The sequence below is a fragment of the Aquarana catesbeiana genome, linkage group LG04 (assembly GCF_042186555.1).
Source record: "Aquarana catesbeiana isolate 2022-GZ linkage group LG04, ASM4218655v1, whole genome shotgun sequence".
NCBI classification, from domain to species: Eukaryota; Metazoa; Chordata; class Amphibia; order Anura; family Ranidae; genus Aquarana; species Aquarana catesbeiana.
This window is the reverse complement of record NC_133327.1, coordinates 455,933,852-455,949,354: the sequence shown is the minus strand read 5'-3', so window position 1 is coordinate 455,949,354 and position 15,503 is coordinate 455,933,852.

Below are 15,503 nucleotides of genomic sequence, written 5' to 3'. Positions count from 1 at the left end.
CTTCCCAGAATGCAGTTCAGTCTCCTGATGTTCATGGGAGGTCACTAGGCATTGTGGGTAGGTCAAGTTAATGTGAAAATGTAAACAAACAGTCACTTCCTATCATCTTCTGACATTCTTCCAAAAGAAAAAAAAAATAAAGTCCATTCACAATTTTGCCCGCTAGATGGCGCCAAATACTAAGCTATAACATAACATAAGATTATTGAACCAAAATGTGGCCGCTACACACTCCTCCTGCTTGAACTCTTTGGTCCCCAAAGAGATGTAAGATCTTGTTTCTGTTACACATTTTTACTTCTAAGCGGTTACATAATACCGACAGAGGAGCTTCCCACCATTTTTTTTTATGTGATGGGGAGCTGTTCTGTTCACCCACAGCTGTCACCTTGGTGTCTGGTACAGATGTGTCAAGGGGTGAGATGGGGTTGTCTCTCTTTGAATCTACAGTAGAGAGACCAAGCATTTTCGGTAACCTTTGGGGGGTGAGAATAACTTCTTCGGAACTCTCATCCAACACCTCACAGGCCGGTCCTTTGGTTCGGGAAAGAATTCTTTGTTTCCTCTGATTCACTGGTTCCGGTGCAGTAGGCTCACTGGCCTTCTCTTTCTGTTCAGCTACTCTTGCCTTGGATTTTTCTTCATCCATTGCGGAAAAAGTAGGCACTTCTGACCCTTCTTCTGGCAGTGAGGGTAGAGGGTCACAACTGGGGACGACAGGGGCTAACAGCCGCTTCACCAGGTCTGTGTTGGTCCCAACAATCAATGAACTTCTTGAGAACCCTGGCAGCCAAGGGCAGACAATGGCCAATGTCTCAAATTTCTGAGGCTTCCCAGCCCTCAATGGATCACACGACAACTTGATCCGCACACATCCATCACAAGGGTAATCTTCTGCTTGAATACCCTGAACCTTTAAGTCTTCCAACTTTTCCAAGGGCAGGTATGACGAGTACCTCTTGTAAAAGTCTCTGGTCAGCAGGGTAACCTAAGCACCTGTATTAAGAATGGCTCTGGTATAGATCCCTTCAACCATAACAGGCACTATAGGCAGAGAGCCTACCAACTGAACAGGAGGCCTGTTGGGAACATCTGTAACAATAGGTTTACGTGACTGGACTCGTGCCCCCTTCAGCTTCCGTCATTGAGAATGTCATTTCTGGTGCTGTTTTGGAAGCTGATGAGCACTCCTCACTGAGACGGCATAAACTGCAGGTGTTCTGTATTGCTCTCTTTCAGATTCAGAGAAAGTTCTTCTTGAAGGCCCAGATCTTCTCTGAGGTCCACACCTGTCTTCTGTCTCCCCTCGTGGACTAGGACATACTCGCTGGTAGTGACCTACACCTCCACAGTTTCGACAGACATCATGATTCGTGGCTTTCTGGCCGGACATCCCAGTACGTTCTGTCATCAATTTGTGACAGAACCCTGGCAACCAAGGGCAGACAATGGCCAATGTCTCAAATTTCTGAGGCTTCCCAGCCCTCAATGGATCACACGACAACTTGATCCACACACATCCATCACAAGGGTAATCTTCTGCTTGAATACCGTAAACCTTTAAGTCTTCCAACTTTTCCAAGGGCAGGTATGACGAGTACCTCTTGTAAAAGTCTCTGGTCAGCAGGGTAACCTAAGCACCTGTATTAAGAATGGCTCTGGTATAGATCCCTTCAACCATAACAAGCGCTATAGGCAGAGAGCCTACCAACTGAACAGGAGGCCTGTTGGGAACATCTGTAACAATAGGTTTACGTGACTGAACTCGTGCCCCCTTCAGCTTCTGTCATTGAGAATGTCATTTCTGGTGCTGTTTTGGAAGCTGATGAGCACTCCTCACTGAGACGGCATAAACTGCAGGTGTTCCGTATTGCTCTCTTTCAGATTCAGAGAAAGTTCTTCTTGAAGGCCCAGATCTTCTCTGAGGTCCACAACTGTCTTCTGTCTCCCATTGTGGACTAGGACATACTCGCTGGTAGTGACCTACACCTCCACAGTTTCGACAAACATCTTGATTCGTGGCTTTCTGGCCGGACATCCCAGTACGTTCTGTCATCAATTTGTTCATCATCTCTGTCATCTGGGATACTTGCAGCTTCAGTGCGGCCATCTCAGACATGAGGTCCAATGATCCGGTCATCATTTCCATCATTTTGGACACCTGAGCCTTCAGAACCCCAAGCTCTGGGTCTCTATCAGCTATGCTGCCATTCTGACTCCGACAATAGGTTCAGACTTTTGACTCTTTCCTTTGTCCTCCAGCAGGGCTTCTTCCTCTCTCACTAATTTAATGAGCTCAGGATACTTCATGAACCTGGTATCAGCTGAAGTCTGTAGCCGGATCCACACTGGATCAGAGCGGTAAGCACCCCTCAGGATCTGCTGCATTCTAGCTTGATCTATGGCGGAAGGTAGCATCCCCTTCTTTAATACGATCTGATGCAACATCTTGTTCAAGCGCCTGAGATATTCAGACAAGCCTTCACCTTGGCGTTGAAGAGCATGCTCAAATCGGTGAACTAAGTCTGCGGCTGTCTCCAGTGTCCCAAACTCCTCCTGCAGGATATTCAGGTTGTCTTGAGCCACACAGTCCTTCTTGCTGAACTTCAGATTGCGGATGGCTTCTGAGGTGGGGCTCCTTAGAATCTCTGTGATCCTCTGCTTCTTGAGAGTCTCTGTGATATCCCATTTATCCAAGGCTTGTGTGGCCTGGTCCAACCACTCTTCAAAGTTGTCCTCCCCTATAGGCACTGGGTGTTTTCCAGAAAAGGCCCAGAGTTTCTGATAACCACTCCCAGAACACAGTGGAGTATCCCTCGGACACTTTTCCATGAAGTCTCTCATAGCCGTGAAAAAATTCTGGCCCAATCATGGCCAAAGGTGTCGCAGTAGGGGCTTCTTCCCTACTTTTCTTAACACGACTGTTACTTGCCTGACACCTGTCTGGTGTCTGGATTAAACGAAACTCAGTCTGGTCTGCCAACCGCACACTGGATCCTTGGAAGTGGTCAGAAATCTCCTTCTCCCATCCCAGTAGCACACGGGTGCATGAGGCCTCACAATCAGGTCTGACATCAATCACCCCTATTTTCTTGCCAAAGACAATGTCTTCACTATCTGACCGATCTTCTCCCCAGTCCAGGCCTCTCCTGGGAGTTCAATCACTACACTTGCTTCTGGGTTGGCTCCTTCTTCTTCGCACCACTGAATCGCAGCATCGGGGTCCATACTGGTGCCAAGAGGGTGGGCTTGCTTGCAGAGTAACAGGATCCAAGATGAGCCCCCACGTGTAGCACTGACACCCGAAGGAGCTGCTGATATTGATTGGGCCTGTACTCTGCTATCACACCCCCTTAACTTGGCTCAGTCCCCTTGACACAGCTGTGGTGCAATGTAGTGTGCGGTAGAAACTTAATGACAATTTCACAATATACAATATAATATACCTTTTTGTCTTTACCTTTAATCTCCAGCTTCCACCTGGTCAGCAATTCAAAGGAAGTAACACTCCACACAGGAATACTTAAACAAGAATAATGTTTTACTGTATTTACTTCAAAATAATGGTTACAGCAGTTGCACTGTCAGACCAACGTAGTATGACAGCCAATCAATTCACAATAGAGTATTACACAAATGGAAAGTGTTTAAATTAATCTCTTAGTAATGCGTTTATGAGATGGGACCAATGACAGAGTGAACTGACTTCACTATGGACACTGTCCCACTCTCAGCACGCTCTGTAACTGTAGAAAAGGTAAATGCTATTTTAACAAATCATAGCACAATCCCTAGGGAGCTCCCACTGCTTGATATTACAATAACCCTGTGAAACAGTAGAATGCAAGGCTTTGCGTGAACAGAGGCAGTCCTTCTTTTCTTCTATCTTCTGCTAGCTATGTGTAGGTTAATTTGTAATCCAGTGGTTAACAAAACCAGAGTCAAAGCAAACTAAATGTTGAACTATTGTTGTGGTGCAGCAGCACTGCAACTATCTCCGGTGCAAGTGATTTGGTATAACACAGTGTCAAACTGTAGTGAAGAGCAGGCTTGAGGCCTATATTAAACTCAGTCTTTATCCCTTTAAATCTCCTCTGTGGGACTGCAGATCCCAGCAGCCCTGTGTTATAGATGCAAGTGTGTGAAAGTGCATCAATGAAACTTTGGACAGCAGCCCTCTCACCCAACCAGGTCTGCAAGGTAGAACAGTTCTGCTCCACAGTATCTCAGTTCATTAGCTGCAGCCATGCCATCACGCTGTTCCATTTCACAGACGACCGGAAGTCCTCGGTTACCTCCTTCAAGGGTCTCTGGATTGATCACACTGCTGCTCCAGCACACTGTGATGTAAGGCAAGATCAAAGGCTACTCACAGATGACCAGGAGTCCTCGGTTACTTACTTCAAGGGTCTCTGGAATGATCATACTGCTGCTCCAGCACGCTGTGATGTAAGGCAGGATCGCTGGCTGCTCTGCTCCACACGATGTAGGCTACAACTCTGTGGAACACCTCCTCACAGATCCTTGCAGGCAGGCCATGCGTTCCCAACCTTCTTATAGCCTTCCCAGAATGCAGTTCAGTCTCTTGATGTTCATGGAAGGTCACTAGGTATTGTGGGTAGGTCAAATCTAAACAAACAATCACTTCCTATCATATTCTGACATTCTTCCAAAAGAAAAAAAAAAAGTCCATTCACAATTTTGGCCGCTAGATGGCGCCAAATACTAAGCTATAACATAACATAAGATTATTGAACAAAAATGTGGCCACTACAAAAAATAAATTTTATTAATTTAACATAGACATATTAAAAAATACATATTTCTAAAATTATATCTGTCTGTTTAATCAAAAGAGAGGGGTAGAGTTGATAAGAGTGGCAATACCAGTTCACCCTGTGTTAATTAGATTGGCATGCTCGACATGTTTCGCGGATATTCACCGATTCTTCGGGAGCTTTATATTGCATAGTGTGAACAAAGACAATATATAATACTACAGAGATAAAAGAAAAAGGTGTCAGATTAATCAAAATATAAACAGTGAAACATCACATAACATAGTTGGAAATAACAGTGGCAAAATATGGCATCCCTTCCAGAGAGTAATCATAAACCTTACCGAAGGTAGCAAGTAGCAACACAGGCTGCAGTCCAAAAGGAGTGGATCTGCCCTGGCAGACACGGGAGCCCACACAGACAAAAGAGGAGAAGCAGCTGAAATTCTGTTATATAGTAAAGACATTATGAGTCTAGTCTGGAGCTATTTTCCATGGCAGTAATGGCTAAAGGAATATTATAGTAAATAAATAATCAATCGTCATACCAGAATATGTATAACCTCAGGGGACGACCAGTGGTTACTCTGATGAAAGACAACCTTAGTAGACGACCACAAATACTCAGGTAGTACAAGGCTTCATTAAGTAGCCCAGAGTTGCTCTAATAATATATAATTTCAGCAGACGTCCAAAAGTTGCTCTGATGACCTATCCACGAAATGTTATAATGAAAGGAGGTAGAATAAGAATGTATCCCAGACCACAGATATGGGAAGTAGTACTGATCTCTAAGGATATATATGTAAAGCATAGGGAAAGCAAAATATCAACTCTACCTTAAATTCCATCCTGTCAAGGTGTGTGTTTAAGCGCGCTGTACAGGGCCTGTACACATTGTGGCTCTCCACTTTGTATAAAGCTCTCAAAGGAGAGCCAGCCTATCAACATTTTACTTCTCTTCTCTGACTAAGAATAGAAGCAATTGGAATATGCAATGAATGGCCGTGATGTGTGGTGTAGGTGAGAAGTGAGATTGGTGTCCATTATCTCACAAGATCAGGGGTTCAAATATTACCCAATGAAAAGTAAAATATAAAAGTTGAAAAATGAGAAAAAAATAATTTGAAAGTTAAAAAAAAATCCCTAATGGAAACTCAGTGAATATACAGACTTCAATCACTTCAACCTCTGGGATTAAACATAGACATTGACTTCAAATGTTTTATTACTAGTTACTGATCATTGTTTTTTTTAGTCACCATTTTACCATTGGCCTGACCCACACATGGTGTAAGCCTCTTTATATATTATGTTATCCCCTCTTACTAACTAATTTTTCTATTTATTTACCATAATGCTTCCCATTACAATTATTATATTTATATGTATTTCTACTATTTTTACCAGGCAATGTATATAGGCATGTACATGGTATTCATTGCCATTTAGTTATCATCCAGGAGATGGCGACATTTAGTAAAAAACTTTTTCCCATTTGCTATGTCAAAAAGTAGTTTATCTACTCCCAGATGTGGCTTTCACCATCCAGCAGATGGCGCCATTCAGATAACCTCACTTCTAATGCGTTTTATTTTTTTTTTGTATTTTTTTGTGTATTTCTTAGTATCTTTCATTTATATGTTTTTATTGCGTTCATTTATCTTTTATTGGTATACATATACAATTGGTAACATCCATTGTTAAGGAGTGTGGACAGAGTGTGCAAGTCGGCACCCCTAGAGTCAGATTTCGCATTGTTCATTCATCCCCCCCTCCATCTTGGAGGAGTCCTACCAATAGAAATCACTTTACTCATATTTAAGCAAGCTGGAAGCGGCATAACGTCGCTTCCTGAAGACGCTAAGCACGGCAAAACGTATGTCGGAGCCTTGGATTCGTCACTTCCGGGTCCCTTTCTGATACCCCACACAGGCTTCAATATCCAGAGCGAGACCTGGACCGCACGCTACCACTGTAGGATCAGCCTTATCTGCACACGCTGTTCATAACCTGTGCCAGGCCAGGTGTTTCGTCACATATGGCAACCCATCACATTTGGCTACCCGCTGGACTGAGCATGCGCGACGCCGCCATATGCGTTCCAACACTCTGGCGATCTGCGCTTGTGCAGAATTTTGTGGCCACACCCCTGAGTCCAGGTTTAAGCCCCACCATCCAAGTGGACATAGAGTGGACATAGAGTTAGATTATAGTTATGCCGAGCAAAGCGAGGCTCTGGCCGAAGCGTGGCAAGGGGCCCTGTGGCAAAGTGGTGTCTTACAACAGTGTTGGAATGCATATGGCGGCATCGCGTATGCGCACTCCAGTGGGTAGCCAAATGTGATGGGTCGCCATATGTGACGAAACACAGGCACTTTTACATGTGAGTGCAACTTGTATTACTACTGCTTTTATACCTTCATTAAAAATTACTACACTATGAGACCTTCATCCATGTCTCCTGTGGGGTAATTTTTCATATCCTAGCTTCATCCAGAGGGATCATTGGAGTAGAGTGATGCTGACAGTGGAATCAATTTGGTATTCCAAATGTGCATTTTGACCATCCTGTAAAAAGGGGTCAAACACCATAGGTGCGGACTTGATGGACTTGTATCTTTTTTCAACCTCACCTACTATGTAACCTCTGGTGAATAGCCACCTTCCCATTGATCACTCGTGGGGGAAGAACTAGAAACTATTTAAGAGCAATAGTTTTCTGGTGTTGGGATTAATATCACATATGGACCCTTAGCTTGCTTTATGTTGATTTCACAATTGATGCACTTTGCGGTGTTATATGTTTATTTATTATATATTCCAGCTTCACTTATGGACTTTCAGCTTGCTAAATGTTGATTTCACAATTGATGCACATTGGAGTGTTATATGTTTATGACATTGTTTTCATGTCCCTCTTCACTTCTACACACAAGAACATAGCGCCTTCCCTTTCATTCTATATACACTAAACGAGAGGGACTTTTCATAAACAATTGTGTCTTTATTTATACCAAGACATTCCTTTGACACTTGTAACCTAGTATATAGGCATAAATACACTTGGTTCCAAGTGTCACAGCAATGTCCTGCTATAAATAAAAACGCAATTATTTATAAATGGACCCTCTCAAATAGGTCTTTTATTAACTTTATATGAACAGGAATATACTGGGAGTCTAGTGTTCCCCAAAGTCTCCCAAGCATTAGGGTATATTTGTTAGGGATTAAAGATTTCCAACTTTTAGAGGCCATAGAAAGGCATGCAGATTTTTGATGGTGGTCTTGTATATGTGTGTGTGTACAATGTGTGTATACATATACTATATGTAGCTAACCCCTGAAAGGGCTGCTGGTTTATGTTGATCAAAAGCACAGTGACTACACTCCTGATAGCAGCAGCACAGATCATGATGATGACCAGAGTTTTCCTCACTAGTGCAGAGGCTACCAGCACACATGGAGCACAGTTCAGGCATACTGACACAGAAAGCTGTCTAGGGGATATCTTTTTGTGATATTATTGGTAAATATAGGGATGTAGGGTAGTGTAGCACATTCTACCAGAAGGTAGGTGCTAGTAAGGGTTATTTTACTAGGTTACTTCAGCACAGGCAAATTTAGCAGGTCTATGCTGCATGCTAGGCCTGTCTGTTTTGATCTAGGGGCTGGGAGTGGTCAGAGTAGCTGTGGGTGTCACCACCTGTGCTCTGGCTCTGAGGCACTTCCCCTGTTCCAGGGAGAATGTTCTGGAAAGGGGGCTGGGCCTGGAACTGGAGTGGCAGGCAGCTTGTGTGTGAGCTCTGACAAATCGAGATTGGCAGGGGGTGGTCCTCATATATAAGCTGAGGTGATTCTCCACGGGGGGAGAGTAGTCGACTGGGTGACGTGAGGAATTGAGTGCTAGACAGTCGCAGGATCACACCCCCATCTGGGGGGGTGTGGGATCGCAGGAGGAGGCCCAGGGAGGACTGTGAGGGAACATTGCCTTTACATGGTCACTGGCAATGTTTCTGTGACCACAAGATCGGTGGCAGGGAACTCCTGGAGCAGAGGGGCAGGAGAAGCTGTCGGAACGCATGGTCCTTGAAAGTTTCTCATCAAGGACTCCTGGCTGGAAGGTTGGAAGGTCGGTGAGTGTTACCATAGTGGATGGATAGAGGATGTGCCAGGGATACTGTAAGGGAACTCTGCTTTTACACGGTCACTAGCAGAGTCTTTATCATGCACACGGTGGATGGTGAAGAGTCCTGGATCACAGAAGAGACTGTGGGGATGTGTGTGTCAAATCAGTGTGGCCGGGGAACACACGATTTGCAAGTTGGACTGGCTGGGAGCAGTAGTACATTTCCTAGAATATAGACTTTAACCTGCTAGGCCTCTGGGGAGAGGTTCTGCAGGCCTCAGGCCTAGTAGCAGTGAGTCACCAGAGCCAGTAGAGGGGCTTATTCAGAATGAGTTCTTCATACCCATTAGAAGAGGATGTGCTACACCCTAATGTAACTACAAGTTGTGCAGGAGGAAACCAAGTGTGCAAGGAGAAGCAAGTTTGGGCAGGTGGTGAAGAACTACCTACCCACAATGCCCACTTACCTACCCACAAGGCCAAGTTAAAGAACTCCATGCTGGGTAGGGTATTAAAAGGCACAGCGCGGCCATGCTTCGCTCTCTTCCTCCTGGGACACCATTGGGGACCTGCCTGCAGGGAGCTGTGGGTGTGTGACTGCGGCCTGTTTGGCGCGGAACAGGATCGCAGAGCCTTTGAGGGGTTCCGGAATGCAGCTGTGCTGGATCAGCGTGTAGACGGAGAGGAGGATCGCAGATAAGCCGAAGGTTCCTGCATTATAGTCACCTATTATCTGATCGGTGCAGTGTGACGGCGCCAGCTTGGAGCGGGACTGAACTATCTGAAGCGGAATAGGACAAGAATCTAAGCCCTGTGGGGTGAGCGGGCACTTGCCCAAATTGATTTAACACTTTATTGCTACACAAGCTAGTTTCAGTAGGCTGGTGGGACCTGTAATCCCACAGGAGGGTGTTCAATTGATTAGACTGCATACAGTGAGGCCTCAGAGTTTGTTTTACTCTGCCACCACGTGATTGCGGAGTGCATCCTTCAGCAAGGGAGAAGTTCCATCAGTGTTGTTTGTGTTGTGTTGGATTACAAATACTGCAGTATAATAAGCTAGCTGAAGAACGAATATTGAAGACTATACCATTCACTATAAAGTGCTTATTACTTACTTATGCACTCTGAGAACTGCAGTACAGTCTAGGGGGGGCCCTTGAACAAGTGACATAAGTATATGTACTGTAGTGTGCTGCTGTATTGTGTGTTATAGCGTACTGCAGGTTTAATGTGTGTGTGTGCTCTGAGGATAGGAGTGGGAAAGTGTCCAATGTAGGCGCTCCTTTGGATTGGATGCTGGCCACACTTCTCCTGTCTGCATACATTCTTAAAGTGGTTATTGGGTTATCATATGTCTATACATATTTATGGTTATTATTTGCATTAATTATATCTAAGTGCTAAACCAAGTTTGCTTTGTTGAAAACCTTACAGTAAACTATTTAGGTGATACAGGGGTTTGGTGTATGATTTTCCTTGGTAACATTGCACCACAACATGGAACCTGAGGTGCCAGAGGTAAGATAGGATCTGGAGAGTCGGGGTAGCCAGTGGGGTATAGAGTCAATCAGCAGCCCCTATGGGGGTACCGCTACAAATGGAGGTCCCACCGAGATATCCCATATGGAATGCCCTAGCAGATCAGGAGAGGAAGTTAGAATGGAGGGACTCATGGACTCAGCAACGGCTACCCAATGGAGCCAAGAACATGGGAGCCTGTTGAAAAAAACTACAGTTCTGAGGTTACCAGGAGATCAATGGTCTGACACAATGTGCTCAATGTGCAGGAAGACTTCACTTATGTCCTTCTAGAATGGAAAGAGTACACTCCTGCAGAGTTCACAATGGTAGTGGTGAGCCTAGCAGAGGGTCTTATTTGTCAGGTGGTTCCAGTACAGGAGTCCGATGAAAAGAGAGAGAAATAACCGGAGACATCACCAGGGAGTCCTGTGTCGAGAAACTCAGTAGGGGGAAGTCTAAACCACACGTGTCAAGCCACTGGGGAGCGCCCTGGACCTGGGATGCCACCCGCATCATTCTACCTGGATATGAGCCGCTTAGTGGATAATCTGATACAAAGCCACCAGACATCCACCAATGAGAGATATCGGAAATTACCAACTTTCTTGGGTCGCACCCCTAGACCTGATGGAGAAGAGGAATTTGAGAATGGATGGATCAGGCTATGCAAGCTCTGGAAGACTGGAATGTACCAGGGCCAGTAGGAAGAAGGCGAATTAGTGAGAGCCTGTTGAGCCCGGCGGCCAATGTTATCAGAATTTTTAGGAGGGGAAAGCCGGATTGTAATGCCAGGAACTACATTAATGCTCTTTATGCTGTTTATGGAAGAGTGGAGAAGTTATCGGACCTGATGCACCAGTTTGAGCATACTTATCAGAGGAAAGGAGAGAAACTGTCAGCTTTCATTGTTCGCATGGACCGGATCTTACCCCAGATCATCCTGAAAAATTGTGTTGACCCCAAGGAGACAGACAAAGTCAGGTTGGATCAGACTCTACAAGGTGCTAGACCAAACCATCCTATCGCTCTTCGGCTGCTCCTAAGAGGCACCAAAGAGGCCCCTTCATACCCAGAGCTGATGGGGTTGGTGAGAGAAGAGGAGGCTATCCTGGATGAGAAGGGTCAAGAGACTCGGTTTACCACCACGATCTATTAGAAGAATGAGAAGATTGCTGCGCAAACCGTGCTTGTAGGAAGTACTGTGGAGGAGAGTGATAAGGAATTTGAGTGGGGGGAGCACTCTAAGAGTCCTGTTGCGCAGTCCACCCCAAAGGTCACCCCGGTCAAGCCATCAGAGACTGGAGCACAGGTGCAGGAACAGCTACAACAAGCTCTGTTAGAGGTGAAACTCAAGTCAAGTGCCAGTTTGAGCAGAAGGGTGTCCGGAGGTGCTATAAGTGCGGCGATCCTGGACACTTTAGGAGACAGTGCCCAAAGAAGGAGCTGAATGTTGAGCTACTGGAGGAACTGGTGAAGATGTTGAAGACATTATTGAAAGACCAACCAGCTGAAAACTCCCGGGGATCTCAGTGAAGGAGCCGACTGGGAACCCCACTGGAAAACAGAGCTCCAAGAGGGTAAAGAAAGAGGAGAAGAGAAGGGGGCATCAGCAGACAAGAGTGGCCCGAAATTCTGATTCACGTAACCCGACACCGGGGTCAGGGAACCAGACACAGGGGGTCAATGCTTTACCAGTTTTTGGGGCCACAGTTAGGTCCCTTCCAAGTACTCCTGAGAAAGTTTGCTCGACTAGACCAGTTCAAAAAAATTTGAAAACACTGCCTAGAGTCACTGCCAGATTCTCCCAGAGCACCAAGCAGAGGAAGAGTGGAGACCTTAGCCACACTCAGCGGACTTTTGCAAACTCCCCAGAGAAGTTAGTGGGGCTGTCCCCAATTGTACCAGTGCAATCAGAGGGAGTGTACACCAAAGCTTTACTGGACACAGGGGCTCAGGTTACGTTGCTATACCGGGATTTTTACGACAAGCACCTGAGCCACATCCCCATCCGCTCTCTAGAGGAACTCGAGATTTGGGGAATTGGGACCACCAGATGTCCATACGATGGCTACATCCCTATGCAGATATCCTTTGGGCCAGCAGCGGTCAGAAAGAGGAAGCTTTTGACACTTTAGCGGTCGTGTGCCCCAGACCCCCCGGGGCTGGGCGGAATTCCATACTGGTGGGAACCAACACCGACTTGGTAAGAAGACTGCTATCCTCTGTGCTAGATGAAGATGGGTCCACCACCAATAAAATTCACCCGCAGTTACGGCAGGCCTGTCGGTGGGTGGAAATGGAAAAGAAGGCTCTGAAAGAAGAAGTGGGATGGTTATGGAAGTTAGAGGCCAAAGAGAGGATACTACAACCAGGGGAGGTTACATAGTTAGTAAGGTTGAATAAAGACACCAGTCCATCCAGTTCAACCTGAGTGAGTGTGGGTGCGTGTCTACAATCATCCCTATTTATTTTAAGGTACCCATATAGCGCCGCCAATTCACACAGCACTCCACACATACATCGTACACCCACATCGGTCCCTACCCTCAAGGAGCCCACAATCATATACTAGGGCCAATTTTGAACAGAAGCCAATTAACCTACCAGCATGTCTTTGGAGTGTGTGAGGAAACCAGAGTACCCGGAGGAAACCCTCGCAGGCACAGGGAGAACATGCAAACTCCAAGCAGGTAGTGTCGTGGTTGGGATTCGAACCAGCAACCCTTTTTACTGCTAGGTGAGAGTGCTACCCACTACACCACTGTGCTGGTTGCCCATGTGATGGCCACCGTTAAGCTGACTTGGGATCAACAAGGCCCATTTGTGGTGACGGGTGAGCGGGCCAGGGCAGAGGGATTGGAGATGGTTCCTGAGCTGGTTCCTACCCAAGATCTGCACCGAACAGGAAGGAAAGTGCCCATCCAGTTGAAGAATGTGACTGATCAGCCTATTAGGTTGGGAGCCCGTATGCTGGTGGGGCAGGTGAGTGCTGCCACCCCTGTACTTCTGGAAGAAGGGAAGGGCTTGAAAAATATCCAGCAGCTACAGAAGGAACTCCAGCACTGCTCAGAAGTTTTGCCTCCCTCCTGGCAAAGAAGGGTGAGAACTCAGTTAATGAGATGGGAGAAGCTGTTTGCTAGAGACAATTTTTATGTGGGGTGTGCAAGAAGTGCCAAAGACAGAATTCGTCTTCAGGAATACAAGCCCTTCCGAGAGCGAGCCAGGAGGGTGCCCCTTAGTGACTTGGAAGACTTGAGAGAGCAGCTGGCTGAGCTGAAGAAGAGCGGGGTCATCCAGGAGTATAGGAGCCCTTATGCATCCCTATCCTGGTGGTGAGGAAAAAGAATGGGTCTTTGCGTATGTGTATCGATTATCGAACTCTGAATCGGCGTACCATACCCAACCAATACACCACACCCCGCATTGAAGAAGCTTTGCAATGTTTCACTGGGGCTAAGTGGTTCAGTGTGTTGGATTTGAAGAATGTGTACTATCAGATTCCCATGCACCCCGAAGACCAGGAGAAGACGGCTTTCATATGCCCATTAGGATTCTTTGAGTTCAGTCGGATGCCTCAGGGCCCGTCAGGGGCTCCAGCTACATTCCAACGCTTGATGGAAAGAACAGCGGGAGATATGAATCTCGTGGAAGTCCTGGTGTATCTAGATGACATCATCATGTTCGGGAAGACCTTAGAAGAGCACGAAGCTCGGTTGAAAAAGGTTTTTTCTCGCCTTCATGAAGAAGGGCTGAAGTTGTCACTGGAGAAGTGTCAGTTTTATAGAACTTCTGTTACCTACCTGGGGCATGTGGCTTCTGCAGGAGGAGTTGCCACGGATCCTCAGAAGCTGGAAGCTGTCACCACCTGGCCTCGACCGAGAACAGTAACTGAGTTGAGATCGTTTTTGGGTTTCTATTCGTATTATCTAAGATTCGTAGAAAATTATGCCAAGATTGTCCGGCCACTCAATGAGTTATTGCAGGTGATAACGGGAGAGGAGGAAGAAGGGATGAGGCCTAAGAATAGCGGCGCTCAAAAAAAAGGAGAGTCAGTCCAGAGTCAGTGGGACCCTTTATGTGAAAAGGCGTTCTGGAGGTTGAAGAAAAGTCTCACTGAGACTCCAGTTTTGGCCTATGCTGATCCCAACCTGCCCTATGAGTTACATGTGGATGCCAGTAGAGATGGCCTCGGAGGAGTGTTGTATCAAGAACAGAACGGAGGATTGAGGCCTATAGCTTATGTGAGTAGGAGCCTTATGGGGCGTACACACGGTCGGACTTTTAGGCTACAAAAGTCCGACAGCCTGTCCGACAAACTTTCAACGGACTTTTGGCGGACTTGCAGCAGACTTTCTAACGAACGGATTTGCCTACATACGATCACACAAAAGTCCGACGGATTAGTACGTGATGACGTACGACTGGACTAAAATAAGGAAGTTGATAGCCAGTAGCCAATAGCTGCCCTAGCGTGGGTTTTTGTCCGTCGGACTAGCATACAGACGAGCGGATTTCTGGGTCCGGCGGAGTTACGACGTAAAGATTTGAAGCATGTTCCAAATCTAAAGTCCGTCAGATTTGAGACTGGAAAAGTCCGCTGAAAGTCCGGGGAAGCTCACACACGATCGGATTGTCCGCCGGATTTGGTCCGTCGGTGTCCGTCGGACTTTTGTAGCCGAAAAGTCCGACCGTGTGCACGCCTCATTACCCCATCAGAGAAGAACTACCCTGTACACAAACTAGAGTTTTTGGCCCTCGAGTGGGCTGTAGTCTATAGAGTTGAAAGACTATTTGTATGGGGCCGAGTTTACTGTCAAGACCGATAACAACCCTTTGACGTATGTGTTGACCACAGCAAGGTTGGACGCTACTGGACACAGGTGGATAGCTGCGTTGGCTGTATTTCGGTTCAGTTTGAAGTACCGGCCTGGAGTTGGAAACTGAGATGTGGATGCATTATCACGCAGGCCTCACAGGCAGGAAGACGGACCAGAAGAATGGGCTTGTGTGACAGAAGAGGGAGTACAGGCCTTGTGTCAGGGTTTGGACAAGAACATGAAAGGAGGAGTGGC